Source organism: Phyllostomus hastatus, unplaced genomic scaffold (genome assembly GCF_019186645.2).
Source record: "Phyllostomus hastatus isolate PE091 unplaced genomic scaffold, TTU_PhHast_1.1 phas_contig_40, whole genome shotgun sequence".
NCBI classification, from domain to species: domain Eukaryota; kingdom Metazoa; phylum Chordata; class Mammalia; order Chiroptera; family Phyllostomidae; genus Phyllostomus; species Phyllostomus hastatus.
Genome location: NW_025333872.1, coordinates 9,406,622 through 9,426,407, shown reverse-complemented (window position 1 = coordinate 9,426,407; position 19,786 = coordinate 9,406,622). Strand labels below are relative to the sequence as shown.

General features: G+C 47.2%; 1 protein-coding gene across 2 annotated transcripts in view; it reads left to right on the top strand.

Moving 5' to 3' along the window:
* CLIC5 (chloride intracellular channel 5) overlaps positions 1 to 19,786 on the top strand; it is a 148,696-nt gene that overhangs the window by 63,299 nt on the left and 65,611 nt on the right. The gene's annotated exons all lie outside the window — the stretch shown is intronic.

Here is a 19,786-nt window from a genome sequence, read left to right as displayed (position 1 = left end):
ATGTGTAGTGAATGGAGACCGCCTGGGAAACTGGGAGCCCGTTGCCTAGAGTGAAGAGGAAGTGAAAACCGTGTCCCAGTACTATCTCTTAAAAATCCAATTGGGGAGGTTGTCATGGCAACAGGTATAGGTGTCTTGCTTCAGCCCAAGGCTCTTCTCCCTTCAGTGCAGCCTCTGCTTCCTAACGCTGACAGGCTGACAGCGAGCAGAGGCCCAGTAAACACAGCAGGAGGGGAGTGGCAAGCTCACCTGCCTCTCACTCATTTTCTCATTTGGGTGCCGTGGCATTTTATGGTCATAAAGTCTAGGATCCACAGTGTCCTCATAATTTGCCTTAGAAAGGTGAGGACCCATATGTCTGTGCTCCTTTATCACGAATGCCTCAGATTGTCCCTGCGGGGACAAAGGGTTCTGGGCAGTGCTTGACCACAGCTCTCTAGGAGAGGAGAGCCCCTTGGGAAAGTTCTGTGGCTTCTCCTGGTTTGGGTACTTCGTGAGTATAACAGAGATCTGATCTGTCTGGCAGTTTTATTGTACGTGTCAAATAAGATAAGAAACACAAACACCTTTTGTAAACAAGAGTTTTCACTGTTCCAGTGTAAGGCATTGTGTTGGTCGGCACACGCCCCAATGCTGAAACAGCCCATGAACTAGCTCAAATAATAGCCCAATGCCATGTTTGATGAATAGCCTTCCCTACTCAGGCTCCTCCCCCTGTATCCTGCTGCTGACTCCTCTGCTGGAGTCTGCACTCGGCCCACACAGGCAGAAGACCCAAGGTGGGGGTCACATGGGAGGTTTGCAGAGTCCCTCCCTGGAAGTGGCTGCATCCCTCTGAATCACTTTCCATTGTCCAGAACTCCTGTCATCTAGCCACGTTCCCAGAAAAAAGGGCGAAGCAGGTTTGTCAAACAACAAACCTGTCTCTACCATAGAAATGATTTATTTCCCTGTTTCCTACCATTTCATTACCTCATCACCCACTAAGACAGCATCCTGCCTGCAGCCTCTCTTATCTCCTGTCCACCACGTTTGATATCACTGCTTAATCTACCTAGAATATTATCTTTATTACACCTGCTCCTTTACCTGATAGATTAAGTTCAACTGCTTCAACCTGATATTGAAAATACTCCAACGAGGCCTGCATTCCTTTCCCCCACCTTATTTTCTATACTCTCTTAAAACGGTTCCTTGTGAGCTCATAGAGTTTTTGGAGCATCTTTGAGTCTCTCTGTGATTTGATCCTCACAGTCCCTTTGCGGGAGGAAGAGATTTAATTCCCATCACAGACAAGGTAACTTGCCGGGGCCTGGATAGAGTGTTGCTCAGTACAAGCTGAAGGAGAAACCTGGAGATCCTGTCTCCAGACCTTTGCGGTCTCCACTGGAATAGGGTTTCCCTGCTGTGCACAATCATACAAACCACCTGGGACACCTTCCAGATTCCAGCACAAACTCGTGAATCCGTGTCTTCAGGGGAGGGGGCCCCAGACATCTGTAATTACTTAGTGCCCCAGAGACTCGGATGCACAGTCCATTAGGGGAACACCACCCTTTACCTAACAGGGGTCCCTGTGAATATCCTGACCCCAGAGAAGTGCGTCTAATGGTGGGAACTTAAAGGACTGTGACATGCAAATGTGGGAAGGAAGTTTGAGGGGCAGTGGGCCTTCCGATTGCTCTCATGTCACCCCTGGAATGAACATAGCATTCCAGTCTGCTTAAATGTTGGCCTTTGACTACAGAGTCTGCTCCGTGACCTATGGAATTATAAAAAGTCATGGACAACTTTTTTTTGACACAGCTGCTCAGCCCCATCCCCAAAGTATCAGGTGCTTGAAACAGAAAATGTTGGGAAAGAGACTGGGGGGTGGGTGGCAGGGGGTAAATGTGTAGCAGAGACAGAGGGAACCTGACTTGACATAGGAAGTAGAAGGATCAGTCCTCATTTTTCAGTCCTTTTTGGTCCCATGGGTCTCTGCATTTTTGGAAGTCAGAGAACGAGTTTGGAAACTGAATGCTAAGAGCTGTGTCTATGTGCTTTTCTGAACACCTTACTTACATTAACTCCTTGAATTCTATGGTTAGGTCCTGTTATTACTGCAAAGTTACAGGTGGGAAAACTGAAGTTCATAGAGACAGGGCCCTTTGGTCAAGGCCACAGAACTACGGGACATGGTGGAAGTGGGTTTCAGACCCCATCCTGGGGCATCAGATCTGTGCTTGCTACTGCCTCTGTTCACCCAGACCCTCCCAGCTGTGCGAAGGGAAAACATTCGTCCTGAAACAAGAGACATTTTTTTCAATGGCTAGCTAGAGTAGAATGCACAAGGCCCTGCCTTTCCTTCATTCTCCTTAGGTCACAACGAATGGGCCAAGGTCAAGGCTGATCGCTATGCTTAGGCAAACCAGACAATTACCAGGTAGGGGAGTTAGAGCCACAAAAAGACCCACCTGCTCTCAAGTCTCCCTTTTACTTCTCTGCCACAGTAACATCGATTCCCATTGATCACCCCGCTTGTATGAGGTCATGGCCCCCAGAGGTCCTTTTTAAAATATGTGTTACTTCGAATGGGCTACACATGGACACTGTAGCCCCGGCTGTGACATCAGCTAGGGTAGCTTTGTCAGGGTGGGAGGCTCGAGGAAGAGGAATAGAAGGAGGGGGGAAGAGAGAGAGAGACCAGGAGTGCTGTGTGCCACTGTGGTACTATGTGTAATGTGCTAGATGTCTGTCAGGGGAGGGAGTAAACGTAGAACCTATTGTGTGATGTGGGGCTGGCTCTCAAAGGCAGATGTTTTTACCCAAGAGCTCTCCATTGGCCAAAGTGCCTGAGGATTCTAGTAAAGGCTTTGAAGTTCATCTTTGCAAGGATGAAGACCTTGACTTGAAACAAACTGTGTTTATTCTAGTTAGTCTTTCTGCACTACTGAGAATTAGACTCATTTACAGAGACAGGGAGAATTCCACAGGAAAAAAACAAAATAATACTACAGACAATTTTCTAGGGCACTATAAATGTAAAAAACAATTGGAAAAAAATTAACAATTTTATTTCCAGAGTTCACTGGATTCCATTGACTCCTTGTGGGATTTTAGTAGCTTCCAAGGAGTCTGCTACAGGCAGGAGTCTGCTACTGAGGCCCAGAGAGGTTAGGCTGTTATAATGCCACCGAGTAGACTGAGGTTAGCGGGGAGAATAGAAGTGTTGGCCGAGGTTCACCCGTTGGGGTCCCAAGCTCCCCAGTGCTAAGCCATGTGACATGGTGACATGGTCAAAATAGCAAGACTGTGGGAAGCATTATAATAAGTACAGTTTTTGGAGCATCTGCTAAGTTCTAGACATTGCGCTAGCCACTCTATTTAATTCATAATCCCCAGTGCCACAGTGTGATGATGTAGGTGTGTTAATGACTGTTTTATAGACAAGAAATCTAGTACTTGGAAAGGTTAAGTCTTTACTCAAGTTTCCATTGAAAGTGGTAGAATTGGGATTCAAATTCAGTTCTAGCTGATTCTAAAACCACATCTTTTAATATATGTTAATAATTAAATCAAAGTTGCTTGAAATGTACTTTTCTGTGTGACAGGTGTTCATTGAGGTCTACCGGGTGCCAGGCCCTGAGTCTGGGGGATGAAGCACACAGCCCAGACCCAGCCGGGCCCTCTGCTGAGCCTGCTGCCTGAGGCTGGTTGGGTGGGGCAGTCCCTGAACACGGAGAAGGACTGTGACCCAAGGGCAAGTGTGAGACTGTGGGAGTTCGAAGCCCTGGGACCAGGCTCCGGGAAGGCACTGAGCAGCATTCTGTGCAGCACAGGCAGGGAAGGACTTAGGGGTAGGACATGAAGGGAGAGTCCCAGCTAAGCTGTGGCAAAAAGGGGGAGATAGCTCCCTACCTCTTCCCCCAACAGGACCTGTTGCCATGGGAAATTGTAGAGGCAGCAGGTGATGAAGGGACCCCAGGTTCTCCACCTCTGTCAGGACCCCAGGAGCTTCTCTAAACCAGGAGAATAAGGGCAACACTGGAGAAACAGCATGGGCCACCCCTCTGGCCCCTCTACCACTTTGGGTCACTTAAAAAAAGCTATTTGAAGCTCATCTGGGCCTAACGCTCTTCAGAAAACATTTTTCTACCTGTGTGCCAAGAATTACGCTATCGTGGGTGAGGTGCCCTTCATTCCAGAGTGGGAGATAAACCGCTCTCGGTGGGAACGCCTGGCTGGCTAACATTTTGCAGTGAATGAGTGTGTACCTCCCAAAGTGACATCAGAGGGGGGAAAGGAGTGGCTATCTGATGCACCTCGTGGACAAAGCGTTTGACGTGGGGAAAGGATGGTTTATGGGAACTGAAAAAGGAGGCCAGGGATGGGAGAGAAATATTGCTTGTGCCATGGCTCTCTCTCTAGGTTTGGTGCTGATTTCCTTCAGTGGGGTTCAAGTTAATGGGACAGTAACCAGCTGACAATGGGGACCTTAATGTCACAGATCAGATGGATCCTCTCCTCAGTGCTGGCTGTTTTCTGCAAGACAGCACGTGTGCCATCATTTTATTATTACTATATATATTCTATGTACAAATTAGATTTACTTTATATATATATATAGATATATATACATACATATATGTATATATACTTTATATATATATAAAACAAAGTGTGTGTGTGTGTATATATATATATATGTATATACTTTTCTCCTAAAGTTTGAAATCCAAGATTGAAATGCCTATATCCATATAGTGTTTGATATACACCATACACTCAACAAATCAAGTTACTACATAAATCCACACATATTTTTGCGGTTAATCCATAGTCACTCAATATTTGTTCAATAATAGAGCAATACGGTGAAACTCAGGAACCTTGCTTTTTGCTTCTGCTTCCTGTCGTTCTACTATTTTGGACTAGTCATTTGGGTTTCTTCATCTTTAAAATAAGAGGACTGGATGAAGTATCAGGTCACTGATTCTTTGATCCTAACACGTGCTGAGCCCTGTGTGAGGCCCCGTGGGACATTCCAAAAGGACTCTCTCAGGCAGTTTCACATCTACTTGGTAAGGGTCTTGGAGCTCCTGTAACCTAGGCTGGGGTCAGCAAACATTTTTGTAAAGAGTCACGTAGTAAACACTTTTGGCTTCGCGGTCCATACAGTCTCTGTCCCAGCTACCAACTCTGCCGTTGTAGCATGAAAGCAGCCACAGACAATACGCAAACAATGGGTATGCCTGTGTTCTAATTAAAATTCATTTACAAAAACAGACAGCAGGCTGACCCTGACCTAGTGCCCAAGTGACAAGGAATTGAACTGAGTTTGGTGTGGGGCCCAGAGCTGTGGCTGTGGCCTTCTCTGTGAACGATGATGAGGGTGGACAGGCTGTCTTCAGTGGAGGTGCCATAGTCACCCGTCACTGTCCATCCCGCTAAGCACTGAGACCTGGTGGCCTCAGGGTTGAGTTTTGAGTTATATGATGATGTATCCTAAATTTCTAGGAGAATGTTCCTATGTGAATCCAAATTGTTAATAATCGTATTCTACATGTGATAAAATATTCATAGAGGATGAGGCTCCAGACTTTGTTCCCAGATCCATTAAAAGGTCATGGACTCAAATTCTCGGGTGCAGAGTGGTGCATGGACAGAAGTCATTCCCAGCTCCCACCTGCTTGTTCTTTCTTCCTCATTTCCCCTGCACGTGGGATGCTGCTCTGTCCAATGATCCCCTTGCTGTTTACTGCTTGGCCTGGCTCCCACCAAGCTACGTGCTGCTGACAGAGGCTGCTTCTCTGGGCAGCGCCCTGACATCAGTGTGCTGGGATATGGCCACCTGGCAGTGGGGAGTCGCAACAAGGTCTGCCCAGGGACGTCATCCAGTGAAAACACAACGATGACTTCATTTCCAAATCCATCCTGCACACCAGGGGAGAGAGGTAAACCATTCAAACACACAAGCGAATCTGTTAGCCCTCAGACAACTGCTCCGAAAGACAGTTTTCCTGAGGCAGGAGAATGTTGTCTTATAAGACAGACATTCCTGATGGCAGACACCGGGGTTGGTTTACTCCCTTGACTCCCCTGTGCCCCTGATCAAGGCACTTGGCCTCTCTGGGGAATTTTTCAACTATGAAGTAGATGAAACTGCATTCCTGGGCCTGCTGGATGCTGGCCTCAATTCAAATTGTGCAAATGCATGGAATCCACTTGTGGTCTCTGGCTATTGTTGACTTATTTTGGTTAACTTTCACATCAGCCAGTCTCAGTGTGCGCGTGCACCTAGTTTGCTCATAGTTAAGGTTTTGATAGGAAATTGGTTCTTTCCTATGCCAAACAAGTAATAGTAAAGAGCATGTTGCTTTTTATTCATATGTTTCTATTTTGGAGAGTACTTTCAACTGGTTTCCATGTTGACGTGTATCGTGGACATCTGACCCACTTTGTAGCTGCCTAGCACCGTGCAAACATGTTTAGGGGCCCAGCTTCTTCAAGCAGAAATCAGGAAATGATTTTCTAGACCAATTCCTTTGCTGCCCAAATTAGCCAGACTGAGTTCTGTGGTTTGCAAGAGAGCCCTTATCAATATTTCCTTAGAAAAAAAATTGTGCAACAGAATTTTCTTTAAAGTTTTAGTGAAGCTATGACATTAATTATAATACCTAGTTTCAGTGCTTAGAATGTCCTATTAGGATATTTAACACTAAATATTTATTTTGGAACTTCAATAAATTCATCAGGGTGATTTTGATAGAGACTGACAAGAATGTAGGTCCAGGGTCACAGTGAGGCTTGTGGTGAACACGGAGTCCTCGGACCCTCTGGGTGGCGTGGGGAAGCTGGGCAAAGCAGATTACATGCAGCGCTTCCCCTCCCTCCTCACTCTCTTTGTGCCACCAAAGCGAAGCCTTTCCACTGAGCGAGAATGGGTGATGGTAGTTCCCAAGACTCTCCTTCAAGGGAAAAGAATACCAGTAGTAATAACTAGCATTTATTACGTGCTGCCTATGTGCTTTCTCACTGCTTTACGTGTACTTATTGAATCTGTACAACAACTCTGTGTATTAAATACTATTATTAGTGTCCCCATTGTATAGATAAGGAAACTGAGGCACTAATGGTTCGGTGGCTTGTCCAAGGCCACGCAAGTGTTCCTAACCTATCAGTTCCCTGGGGGGGCGGGGACCTAAGGGACCAAAGCAATCAGTGTGGTGTGTGGAGCTGAAGGGACAGTTTTTTCAAGCCAGCACTAGGCTTCAATGGTTTAATCGATTAGGTCCCCAAATGACTGCACAGCAGAGCTTTCCAGGGACCTTCAAAAAATATACGCCCATAGGCCCCTCCCAAGAACCTGGGTGTGGGAACGGAAATCCGTGCTTGTCTGAATGCCAGACTTTGCCTTACAGCCTCTGGCCTCCAGAGGTGCCGTTTTCTTGGCTGGCGATCCTCTTCTCCTCCTTCTCCTCCTCTCCCCTTTACCTTCCTAGCAACCAGCTCAGGATTTGCTGTTTTAAAGAACCTCCTTTCCGACTGACACACACATGGTCTCCGGCATGCCATTGGCTCTTGTACCCTGCATCTCAGTTAACAGAGTATAGATTCGCAATGCTAGCTTTACAAATGACCCAAATAGGTGCGATCTCAGGCACAGAAGGAAAAGCTACAATTTTTTCCAAGTGGTGTATCTACCCCTTAGTAGATGAAATGGTTAATCTACTTCAGTGTGAACGAAGCATCTGATATCAGATGTGAGGTGGGTGTGAGGAGGACAGGGCAGGGGAAGGCATGGTGAGGGGAGCGGAAAGGTGAAATTGAGTGTGCCGTGAGCCCTCTGACTTTGGTGAGCAGCTCCCCTGTGTCAGACCCAGGACCAGAGAGGAAGGCCACAGTCCCTGCCACAGTGAGCTTGCGCCCTGTGAGGTAGACAGAAGGATAATCAATAATGTCAGTACCCCCCTCACAGGGCTGTTGGGAGGATTACGTGAGTTAACGCATGCAAAGTGCTTAAAACTGTGCCTGGCTCATAGTAAGTACTCAACAGATGTCACCTATTACTATTATTTGGCAGGTATGCATGGCCTTGCCCTGTTCTGTCTACAAACTCTATGGCATTTCTTACTTAAAGCTTCTGGCCTTTATATCTTCAACAAACACTTGTCTTGGAATTTCATCTTATGTCAACAAAGGTTCACTGAGTGGTTTCAGTGTCCTAGGTTGTTGCCAAGCTGAGCTGAGAAATGACAAGAATGAGTCAGGGTGTCTGCCCTTGATCAGACTGGAGGGTGAGACGCCGCTTCCCCGCATGCCTCACTCTGAGAGACAGGAGCTGGTGCAGGGGGAAGGCCAGTGGAATCGGAGGGGGAGTGGCCACTTCAAGGTGGGGGTGGGGTTCACAGATGCCTGCACTGGAGGCAAAGCCTTGAAGAGAGCAGGACTGGTGATACAAATGGGCCACACGTTGTCTCTCTGCACCCAGAACTGTGCTCAACACAGGGGTGTCCATCCAGTGGCCCGTGGGCTGCATGTGGCCCAGAATGGCTGTGGATGTGGCTCAACACAAAATTGTAAATTGACTTGAAACATTATGAGATTTTTTTGTGATTACGTGTCACAGTGTATTTAATGTGTGGCCCAAGACAACTCTTCTTCCCGTGAGGCACAGAGACACCAAAAGGTTGGACACCCTGGATAAGGTTAATCCTTACCTCACAAGGTAGGTCCTCTTAGAATCCCTACTTTATAGATGGGGAAACTGAGCCTTCGAGAGGTGAACTCATCAATATTCACTATTTTAGAACTGGTAGGAACATGGTCAGGTAGACAGCGTGGGGAGCACAGAAGACATTCCAGGCAGAGGTAGCGGTGAAAAATAAGACTCCTCCCACACAGCTGAGAGTAAGAGACTTGCCCAGCTTCACAGGGCAGATCAGCAAACGACAGCCAGGTGGCCACTGCACAGCACCATGGATACCTGGGCCTCCCCACGGTGCCTAGGGCCAAGTGAGGGTCAAGGGCACTATGTGAGGAGTCTTCACAGCAGCTGCATCAGGCATAGTCCTTAGAAAAAGAGCCAGTTGTGTCTGGGGAAGCTTCCTTTTCTCTCCCTCACCCCTACACCCAGCAGTTCTATAGATGAGATAAAGGGGAATGCTGTCTTCCTTCAGTCCAAGCCTGTCTCCAGGGAGCGATTTGCAGAGCAGTGGTGCATTAGTTTCCTATTGATGTGTCACAGTTCACACATTTAGGGATTTAAAACCAATACATTTATAACCTGAGGGTCTGTAGGTTAGGAGTCTGACCATGGCTTAGCTGGGTCCTCTTCTCAGCATCTCATCTGGGGCTTCTGAGCTCTTCCAAGTTCTCGTGGTTGTTGGCAGACATAGGACTAAGGCCCTCAGCTCCTCTGGGCCCCTCACAGTTCCCTGTCACACGGCCCCCCCTGAGCCCGCAGGTGGGTTTTCTCGTAGCACGCATTGGGATGGCATGCACACTGCAGGGTGGTTATGAGAGAATGTATGCAACACCCCCGCCCCCTTCCTGTGACATTGTAGCGGTGTTCTTTCTCCCTCCACAAATATACTGCTGCCAAGTCCAAGGTCTTAGATCTAAGAATCTAAGCTTGGACAGAAATAGAAGTAAAGTTGGTGAGTGTCCAGGAAGGTGCAAGTAAAACTTTAGTTTCCAATACAATGATGTCCTCTGAGTACTTAAGATGCTCAGCTCCCTTCAGTGGCATTCTTGGTTGACAGGCAAGTGCCATCATTGTAGCTGGCTTCTCCCAGGCCAGCAGGGGAGTCTGGCTTTTACAAGCTTTCTCCCCATTAAGTCAGGTTAGATTCTCAGGTTAGATACCTATTGAGGAACTTAAAATCACCTGGTTCAGGGCCTTGGTTACATCTGCAAAATCCCTTCACTTTTATGGTGTTCTCTTGGCTAGAAACAAGTCAGAGATCTCATCCACACTCAGGGGAGGGGATTATACAAGAGCATTAATGCCAAAGACAGGGCTCATGGTGGGGTGCCCTTCGGGCCTGTCTGTCACAGGTGGGTTTAACTAACTTTCTTCTACACAAAATAACACAACCAACCACCGCATATATACCATCTTCTCGTATCATTGCAGCCACATGAGGCAGGAGTTGATATCGGCCCATTTCGCAGGAAAGAAAACTGAGGTTTAGAGATCTGGTCCCTTTCCCAAGGTCATACAACCAGTAGGGGACAGAACCTGGTGTTGAATTCAGGTTTGTCTGACATCAAACCAATCGACAAAAATCTTTGTGCCACTGAAGGGAGCTGACCATCTTAAGTACTCAGGGGTATCACTCACTGTATTGGAAACTAAAGTTTTACTTTCACCTTCCTGGACACTCACCAACTTTATTTCTATTTCTGTCCAAGCTCAGATTCTTAGATCTAAGACCTTGGACTTGGCAGCAATATATTTCCTGAGGCAGGAAACACACCCTTACCATGTTATGGGTGGGGGTGGGGGTGGTACATACATTCTCTCATAACCGCCCTGCAGCGTGCATGCTATCCCAATGCGTGCTACAAGAAAACTCACCTGCGGGCTCGGGGCGGGGGGCGTCACTGCACTTCTTACACTTGTTGGGAGGCAGATAATAAATTCACCATCTTTCTATTATACTTTGTTCCAAGGGGCGCTCGTGGGCCAACTCAAGTGGTTTTGTAAAACAGAAAGGAAAGAAAAAGACAAGAAGAGGTTTCCTTTTGTTTGCTTCAGGCAGATATATTTTTAGCTGTCTCTTTAACTCACTGACCTGTTGCTAGAATGGAAACTAGTGACTTAAACATGAATGGAAACCACTTTAAAAAATAATAGCAAGACGCCTGTGATGCTTATAGTGAAACAGAGGGTGACGTTTTCAGAGGAGGGTAGACAATCTGCCTTGTTTTGCTTGATTGTAATAATACCTTCTGTTTGTAAAACACACTGCAGCCTATAAAGAATAGTCTCATAATTATATAATTGAATTGCTCTAACAGCTCTGTTTACGTGTTCCTGCTTCACAGATGAGGGGAGGCTTTGGGGAGAGGCTCTGTGTCTTGCGCAAGGCAGCACAGCGCCTAAGAGAAAGGGCTGGGTCTACAGCACACGCACTCACCGCTGGCTCCCCACTCTACTCCCCCCACCTTCTGGGGAGCAAAGATTGACATACGGGTGGAGATGTCAGGAAGAGAGCTTTGCCTATCAGATGAATCCCGTCATGGACCTGCAGAAACACCCAGGAGTGACTCAGGAGTTCAGCCATCAACATCCTGTTGGGGAAACTCCTCAAACCACTAGCCCAGGGTACTGTCTCACATCCTGGAGAGTGATGTGACTTGCCCTGTACCCTGCCCTTTGCGTGATTTTGGTACCTTTATGGGATGCCTGGCTTGCTCAAGCCAATTTTTTGTGTACTTTAGTAGCCTTCATTTACAAAACAGAGCCAGGGCAGAAGATGCATGTGGAGAGCAAGCTGGCCTTCCCCATGTCCCAGGTTAAACTGTACTACCTGGTGTGCATGTCTCCTGACATGGTGAACGTGATTCTGTGAAGGCACAGAAAAGTGGTGAATCTAGAAAACTACTTCTGTTGACACACATCTTAATCTGGGGATTTTCCTTACTGCTTTTCCCAGAATTTCAAAACAACCTGACCTATGCCCGTCAAAATGATTCTTCCTGTAGAGTAGTACCAGGAATTAGAATATTTACAGCTTCAGTGAGGTGCTGAGGTTAATGTAGGAGAAGCTGGAAGGGGGTCTCTGAGGCCTTAGTGATGGCAGTCAGCAAAGGGGACACAATTCATGTAAATGACACCTGAGAAACATCAGTGGGGACTGGGAGAGTATGCAGAGTCACAGCCAGTCACACTGTGTTCCCTCCTCCCCTCAACATTTCGGCAAGAGTGAAACAAGATTCAGATGGATGTCACGTGCAGACTAGAAGGGCAGAAGAGGTCCCACACATCAGCACCTCCAGACTGCAGGCCAGTTCTACCCATGTGGGCACGAGATTCATGCTGCTGCTTGGGAAGGGGAGAGCCTGGGCCTCCGTATGGACCTCTTCACTCACGGCCCTATCTCCAAGTCATCGCCCCCTGCCAGTGGCTGCAGCTGCACTGAGAGGCCAGAGGTCAGAGTCTGGGTAGGGACTACATTGTCTTCCCCAGAAGGGCTCTGCTCTCCCATGGGCACCAGTGTGAGCTGGGTGTGCACCGCAGTGCATAGGTCAGCAGCAATCTTGGCTTTCAACATCCCATGCCTTGAGTCCACACTCTGATTTTAATCTACACTTAATTTGCCTTTGAAGGCAAATTAGTAGAGCCCTGATAAAAACAAGGATAATATGTAAGAGTGGTATGAACTTCCCAGGGTTTATCGATGACAAATGGCCACGGGGGTTCATGCTTTGGCAAAGGGGCTGCACCAGATGACTCCTGAGGCCCCTTTGTGATGGTTAATTTTTTGTGTGGACTTGACTGGGTGCCCAGGCATTTGGTCTAACATTCTGAGGGTGTGTCCTTAAGAGTGTTTCTGGTTGAGATTAACATCTCACTAAGTAAAGCAGATTGTCCTCCCTCGTGTGGGTGGGCCTCAACCAATCAGTTCAAGAAAGACCTAAAGGGAGCAAAGAGGGAACTCCTCCTGCCTGACTGCCAGGAGTGTGGACACTGGCTTCTCTTATCTTTGGATGTGGATGGAAACATCAGCTCTTCTTGGATCTGGAACTTACATAATTGGTTCTCATAGCTCTGAGGTCTCTGGGCTCCAAGTGGAACTATACCATTGATTCTCCTGAGAGTCCAGCTTGCTGACTGCAGTTTGTGGGGATTCTCAGCTGCCACAATCACATGTGCCGATTCCTTATAATCAGTCTGTTATAGGGGTTCTCCAGAGCACCAGGTGATTCTATTGTTTTGTTTCCTTGGAGCGTCCTGACTAACATAGACCTGGGTACCAAGAATGTGGTACTGCTGAATAAATACCTAAAAATAGTGGAAGTGGCTTTGGGAGAGTCCCGAGCATTGGGTAATGGGTAGACGCAGGAAGAGTATTGAGGTAAATGCTGGAAATGTGGATGTTAAAGGTGCTTCTGGTGAGATCTCAGGAGGAAATGAGTAGCAGGTTATCGGAAACCAGAGGAAAGATAATTCTCATTATAAACTGACAAATAACGTGGTTGCATTGTGGGCTAGGATTGTGTGGAAGAACTTGTGAATGATGAAATTAGATATTCAGCAGAAGAGATTTCTAGGCAAAGTATGGAAGGTATTGCTTGTGTCTTCCTTACTGCTTATAGTAAACAAATGTGCGAGGAGAGAGTTGAATTAAAGAAGGGATCTTTAGGCAAAAGGAAAATTTCCGAGTTGGGAAATTTTCAGGCTACTGACATTGCAAACAATGGGAAAGTCTGCTCTGAGAAGAACACTGAGGGTGTGTCTCAACAACCATTTGATAACGAGATCACGCGTGCAGCCCAGGGACTTAATCAGGCATTGCAGCAGAGGCCAAAAATAGAGATGGGATTATATCAGTAGACAGACTGCTGGAACTAAAGAGAACAGAAACAATGAGATAATATAGAGGAAGGCTATTGGACTTCATAGCTGCTATAGGACCACACCGTAGAGTTAACATGCACGGTTTTTCGAGAAAAGTGAGGGCAATTCAGACAGAGATCATCAGGCTGCCTCCTCAGTTTCATAGAGTTGGGGCCATTGCCTCGGCTTCAACAGTCCAGATGGCCTTCAACCAGAGCTGCAGGTCACCCTGCCGAGCTTTGGGGGCAGGACTCCCACCCAGCACAGCCGTGGGGGCAGGACTGCGGCTCTGGTGGGCTTCAAAGGCAGGACACTGAATTAAAGAGAGTTATTTTCGACCTTTAATATCTAATGAAATTTGCCTTGTTGGTTTTGAATCTGCTTGGGACCTGTCACGTTTTTTTATTTTATTTCTCCCTTTTGGAGTGGGAATATTTATCCTATGCTTGCCCCGTACCACTGTACTTAGGAAGCAAATAGCTTGTCTAGTTTCACAGATTCACAGCTAGAGATACATTTTGCTTCAGGATGAATTGTACTTACATGTGACTTAGATGAAATTGGTATGAGACTTTGGACTTTAGAGTTGATTCTGGAAAGAGTTAAGACTTTGGGAAGCTCTTGGTGGGAAGTGAAAATATCTTGCATGTGAGAAGAGCATGAATTTTGGGGTGCCAGAGGTGGAATGCTATGGACTGAATTCTGTTTCCCTAAAATTCACACGTTGGAGCCATAATACCCAATGTGACTATATTTGGAGATGAGGCTGTTAGGAGTTAACTGCGGTTATAAGGGTGGGGCCCAAATCCAGTAGTATTGGTGGCTTTATAAAAGGAGAAAGAAAGAGAGATCTCTCTCTTTCTCTACCATGTGAGGAGCCAGTGAGAAGAAGGTCATCTACAAGTCAGGGGAGAGTCCTCATCAGGAGCCAAATCAGCTGGCATCTTGCTCTTGGACTCCTCAGCTTCTGGAACTGTGAGCAATAGATTTCTGTTGTTTAATCCATTTAGCCTCTGGTATTTTGTATGGTTGCCCCAACAGACTGAGACACCTCTTCAAGATCTTAGTGTTGTGATTACAAAAAGAAAAAAAATCATTCTTTCCAGTCAACTTTTGCCATTAGCCAGTAAGTCATTAAACATTTTCTTAGTTTCATCTCTGCATAAGGCACCGCAGAGAAGGCAGAGGTGTGCACAACCTGTTTCTTTCTCCAGTGGAGACCACAGGTTAGCAGAAGAGATAAAGCCTGGGCCTGCACACCAACAGGTGTCTAACTTCACAGGGCAGGGAAGAGAGTGCTGCATGTTGAGCTTGGAAGGGAGAGCAATGGCTTTTGGCGGAGAAGTGACCAAGAAAGGTTTAGTGGAATGAGAAGTGATGTTAATAACCGTCTCTGGGAAGTGAACTTTTTTGCAGAGCTCCCTACACACCAGCTAAGTTAATGGGGTCACATGCTTGGGTTAAGTCCACAGTATCACTCATGTTGCTATTCTCAGCATCTTTCACTGGCTGCCAATGGAAGAGTATCAGCTCTCCAGTTTCATGGGCAACACGGGAGCCACACTGACTTTCAAGTGAGACATAACGGCCACAGATACATATGAGTAGCTCATGGAAAATGACTCAGGTTAACGCTGGTCCAGAACTGTGTACAAGCAACACGGCTCCAGGTTGTCTGTCCCTGCACAAGCCTCATGCTGGAGAAGGTCACAAACGCTGCCTTTTGTAATCCAAGCAATTTAAGTGACGCCATGAGCACTTGAGCTGCTGGCTGCCATACTTGTGGAGTGCAGTTGAGATTGCATCCTTGCAAGGTTCTCTATCCAATGAATGACCAGAGGGGAAATATCAGCTCTAAAAATAGAAAAGACCTCACAGCTTCATCAGTCCCAATAGTTTTCAGGTACTTCCTGGTGGCACAGAATCTTTTTTTTTTTTTTTTGGTCAAACTAAGTCACACGTGCACCTTGACTATATAAAAAAAGATAAAAGAGAGGCTGCTCTGGCTCAACTCCCCCACCCCAAGCTGGCCCTGAGCACTTACACAGAGCACTGGAGCTCCAGGGACCATGGACCCAACACCCCAATTCAGGCCTACCACTGCCCGCTATTCTTACCAAAGTTTTTTCACTCAAATTAATGCCTAGAAGGACTTTTCTTGCCTGAGGTCATGCAGCTGCTGGGAGTGAGGGAGGCTAACATGGGACTGGAACCTGTGTTTTCCGACTCCCAGCCGGTGTTCCTCAACCTCTAGGTGGCCTTGTCCAACAACACCAAGGAATCTGGCAGCCCTGTGTTCCCGTTGCACCGAAGAGCCCCGTGACCCAGGGGAGACGATGATAGGGTGTCTGTCAGGAGCTCAGTGGAAATTATTAGCCCCTCTGACTGGGCACTGGGAAGAGAGTTTAGTGAAGGGATTATTTTCAAACAGGGTTTAGAGCCACCATCAGGGGAGAGTAGAAAAATATATCTGGGAGAGCAACAAGGACCCTTTATTTTGGCCTGAACCTTTACCTAAACCCAGCCCCTGGAAGGAGCGTGGCCTTCAGGAGAGGGGTGCAGCCAACCTAGGATCGTCCCGTAATACCCCAACTCCATGCCCCTTCACACTGCCTGTCTTCTCGAGGCACCTCAGGGGCCAGCCCCGTCCTCCGCAGCTGGGGGGCAGGGAGCCCACGGACACTGTGCCCCATCAGCCTCCCAGGGGTCAGGCCGAATGGAGAGGGTGAAGAGTGGGTCTAGAGGAACACACTGATGTCTCCAACAACGCATTGGGAAGCAGTCCCTTCACAGTGGCACTGCCCAGCGAAAGAAACATTGTTTCAAGGGGAGATTTTTTTAGAAAGGTAACTCTGAGAAGAAATTAACAAGGAGATTAAATGTGCATATTTTCTACTCTGCTGTAATAAAATGGCGCAATGACTTTTAGATTTTCTCCTTTACATTAACATGTGAGATTAACTATTCAATGTTTGTCCTCTAAGTAGAGCAGACTGCTGTAGGACCGGCCCCTGTCCTTCTCTCTGTGCCCATCTCTCCTGCTCCCCTCCCTCCGACACTGAACAAACAGCACAGGGCTCCCACAGGGGCCAAGCTTTCTCTCCTCCCAGATACTGCACTTGCTTTTCTTTCTATCTTGTATTTTTCTCCGGATCCCTTTTGCCTGGGCTTAGCTCTTGGAAGCCTTTTCAGCCCTTGCCTCCACCCATCCTGGTTTAGGACTCTCTTGGGTGTTCCTCCAGCAACCTCTGAATGACTTGTCCCCTCTCCCATCCCATCATCATCTTGTAAAGAGCATGCTAGATCTTCTGGGTCTGGCCTGAGGCAGTCACAGGCTCAAAGGTGACGATTATTGACCTCATTGCCCTGGGCGAAGGCAGTGCCTGCCACCGAGCTGCTCAAGGATGTTTGTAGAGGGAGAGAAGGGTTTCTTGGGCTGCAGTCTTCTCATCTTTGAAAACAAAGTATCATGGAGAACTCAGTGAATGCTTTATGAATGATTTTGATTGATGGCTATAAACCAAGGCACTCACCTATTGATTTATTTTTTCTTTTAAAGTTCACTTACAGAGCTCCATTTTGTGAGTAACCAACCCAGACATGGGCAGCAAGCTCACGAAGGCCTCGCCCTTCCGCGAGTCCCAGGAGGAGGCACCCCGGGGACTGCCAAATAGACAATCTCACGTGGGGTTGAGGCTTAGGGAGCACATGCTCTGTCATCAATTTGGACCCCCAAACAAAACTATGGGACTGGGGCGATCAGTCCAAATATCATTCGGAAGCTCCCAAAGTCACATGTCTTGCTCCAAAGTCACATAGCCAGTTACAGATGGATGTGGGGTGGGGCCTCCTGAGCTTGTGCCCAGGGTCCTTCCCACTCTAGCACAGCGAGTCTAAGGGCCACACACACGGCCTGGAGGAGCATTGGCATCTCCTGGCTGCAGACTGGGGAATCACACCAGTCCAGGCAGGCTGGCAGGCACTGCAGAGTCAGTTCTGCTCAGCCCTCTCATCTCCCACACAAGGAACCAGTACACTGAAGACTGCTCTGATATGTTGCTTGTTTTATGATGCCAAGTACTTTTTATAATTTGGAGTGCAGGGCCGAGTCAACTTTTGTGCTGGCTTTCCCTTTCCCTGACTGTCCCACGAGGCTTTTTCCGATACTCTCTCAGAATCTCTTCTCAAAGGGTTCTGTTCGTCTCTGAACCATTCATTCAAGAAACATTTTTTAAGGTCCTACTGTGTGGGACCATCTAGACACTGTTCTAGATGCTGGAATACAGTAGTGAACAATGTAGACAGGACTCCTTCCTTCATAAGGCTTGTATTCTAGTGGGTGAGACAGATAGGACATAGAGAAATAAGAAGAGTAATTTCAGAGTAGAAAAAGTGCCTCGAAGGAAATAAGCAGTGGGCTGATTTAGATGGGAGAGTGGAATAAAAGCCTTACCTGAGAAAAGCACTATATTTTAGTCCCTAATTCAGGGATTAGCCTTTTCTTATCTGGTGCTGAGGAAATATTTGGTGAATGAATGCAGAGATGCAAAAATTAAAATGAATGAATTAATGAACAAATGGTTGTTTCTATTCTCTTTTTATTCAGACATTCCAACCTACCTTGACCTACATGTCACCACTTTGTACCAGCCAGCCCCTACCTACCACTTGCATGTGTCCCCTCCCCTTCCTCTCTCCCCGCATGTCTGTAATTCCCGTGATGAGCTGAAATATGCAGGAGGAGTATAGGCCTGAGCTGAGCTCTGCAGAATGCCACCTCCCCTCTTCCTGCAGGCTGTGAGGGAACCTACCCGGGAGGCATGGGGTATGCAAAAACTCCTCTTTCTGGACACCACTTACCCAGCCTTAACACTCACTTGGCAGTGCAGGGACATTACTCTTTCGATGGCCCTTTGGTGGCTCTGTGCACGATTGCACACGCCCCTTCCCTGAAGCTGTGCATTTGTAAGACTTCCTAGTAAGAATACTAACAAAGCCCTACCCAGCCATTCCCCGGCATCTCTCCCTTCCTGTACTGCTGCATGGACTTTAGATCAGGCTGTGAAGAAGTCCCTGCATAGAGGGCTGAGGGTTTAGCAGATTTATCGAGAATTATGGGCTCTCACTGAATATAAGCCACAAGGAGGCTCAGCTCCTCTGTTTTATTGGTGTTTCATTTTCTTCCATCTCCCAGAACATGCAGGCTTTTCTCCTGTGCAGCCCATAAAAATAGGCAACCAGCCTCAGTAACTCCCTTTATGATCCAATCACTGCTCCCCTTTACCAAGGCTTCTCCCATTTATGGGTTTATCACTCTTCTTTTCAATTCTCACAGAGTCCCGCTGTGTGTCATTTAGAACAACTCCCAGACAACAGATAAAAGTGTCAGTCAGCACTAAAAGCTAATCATTGACTTCTTAAATGTCCCTTATTAAAACCACTCATCTATCAGCCATGCAACCTGAGACCAACAGAGCTGACCCAAGTCTTTATCTCCGTGTGTGAAATCCCTCCTGAGTTGTGGAGTGTACATGAGCATAACGTCATAGACTCAGCCAGTGAAAGAACTGGAAAAGCCTTAGACGTGAGCCAGTTCAACTCAAGGAAATGGAGTCCCAAGCAAGTCCCAACTCGGGGCCTATCCCAAGTTATCCAAACTGATAGGGTGGGGCTGGAACAAGAACACGCGCCCTGCACGATCTGTGGTCCTGCGTTCTGTCTGTTCCAAACTGACGGTTGGTGGCCACCACATCTCACGTCTCCCCTGCTCCCTGAAGCCAGGCTCCCTCGAATTCCAAATTCTCACAGTAGTTTTCCCATCTCCCGCTGTCCTAAGATCAACACTTCAGATCAGTGCCTGCTCTCTGTATTCCGTCAGATATGAGTCTTCGTTCAGAGCGGTCTCCTTGGCTGATGCCCACCAAAGCTGAACAATGGTGGGAAGTGCAGTTCTCCTGACCCCCGTGGGGTCCGCAGCCGGGGAGTCTTCACTGTACTTCATCTGAGTACGCACTGCTTGCACAAAAGGAATGTTGTACACTTTGTGGTCTTTGCCCCTGCTTCCTCTTCCTCCTGGTTATAAATCAAAAGCCTTCGAGAAATCACATTACTTTTTCAAGTGCTTAGAAGCTACCCTTTTTAACTTGTTAAAATTGTCACTTATTTGTGCCCTCCAAGGGAGTTTCTAAAAACATCATAGTATTTAGAAATATCAGCAATTACATAAGATGAGAAGAT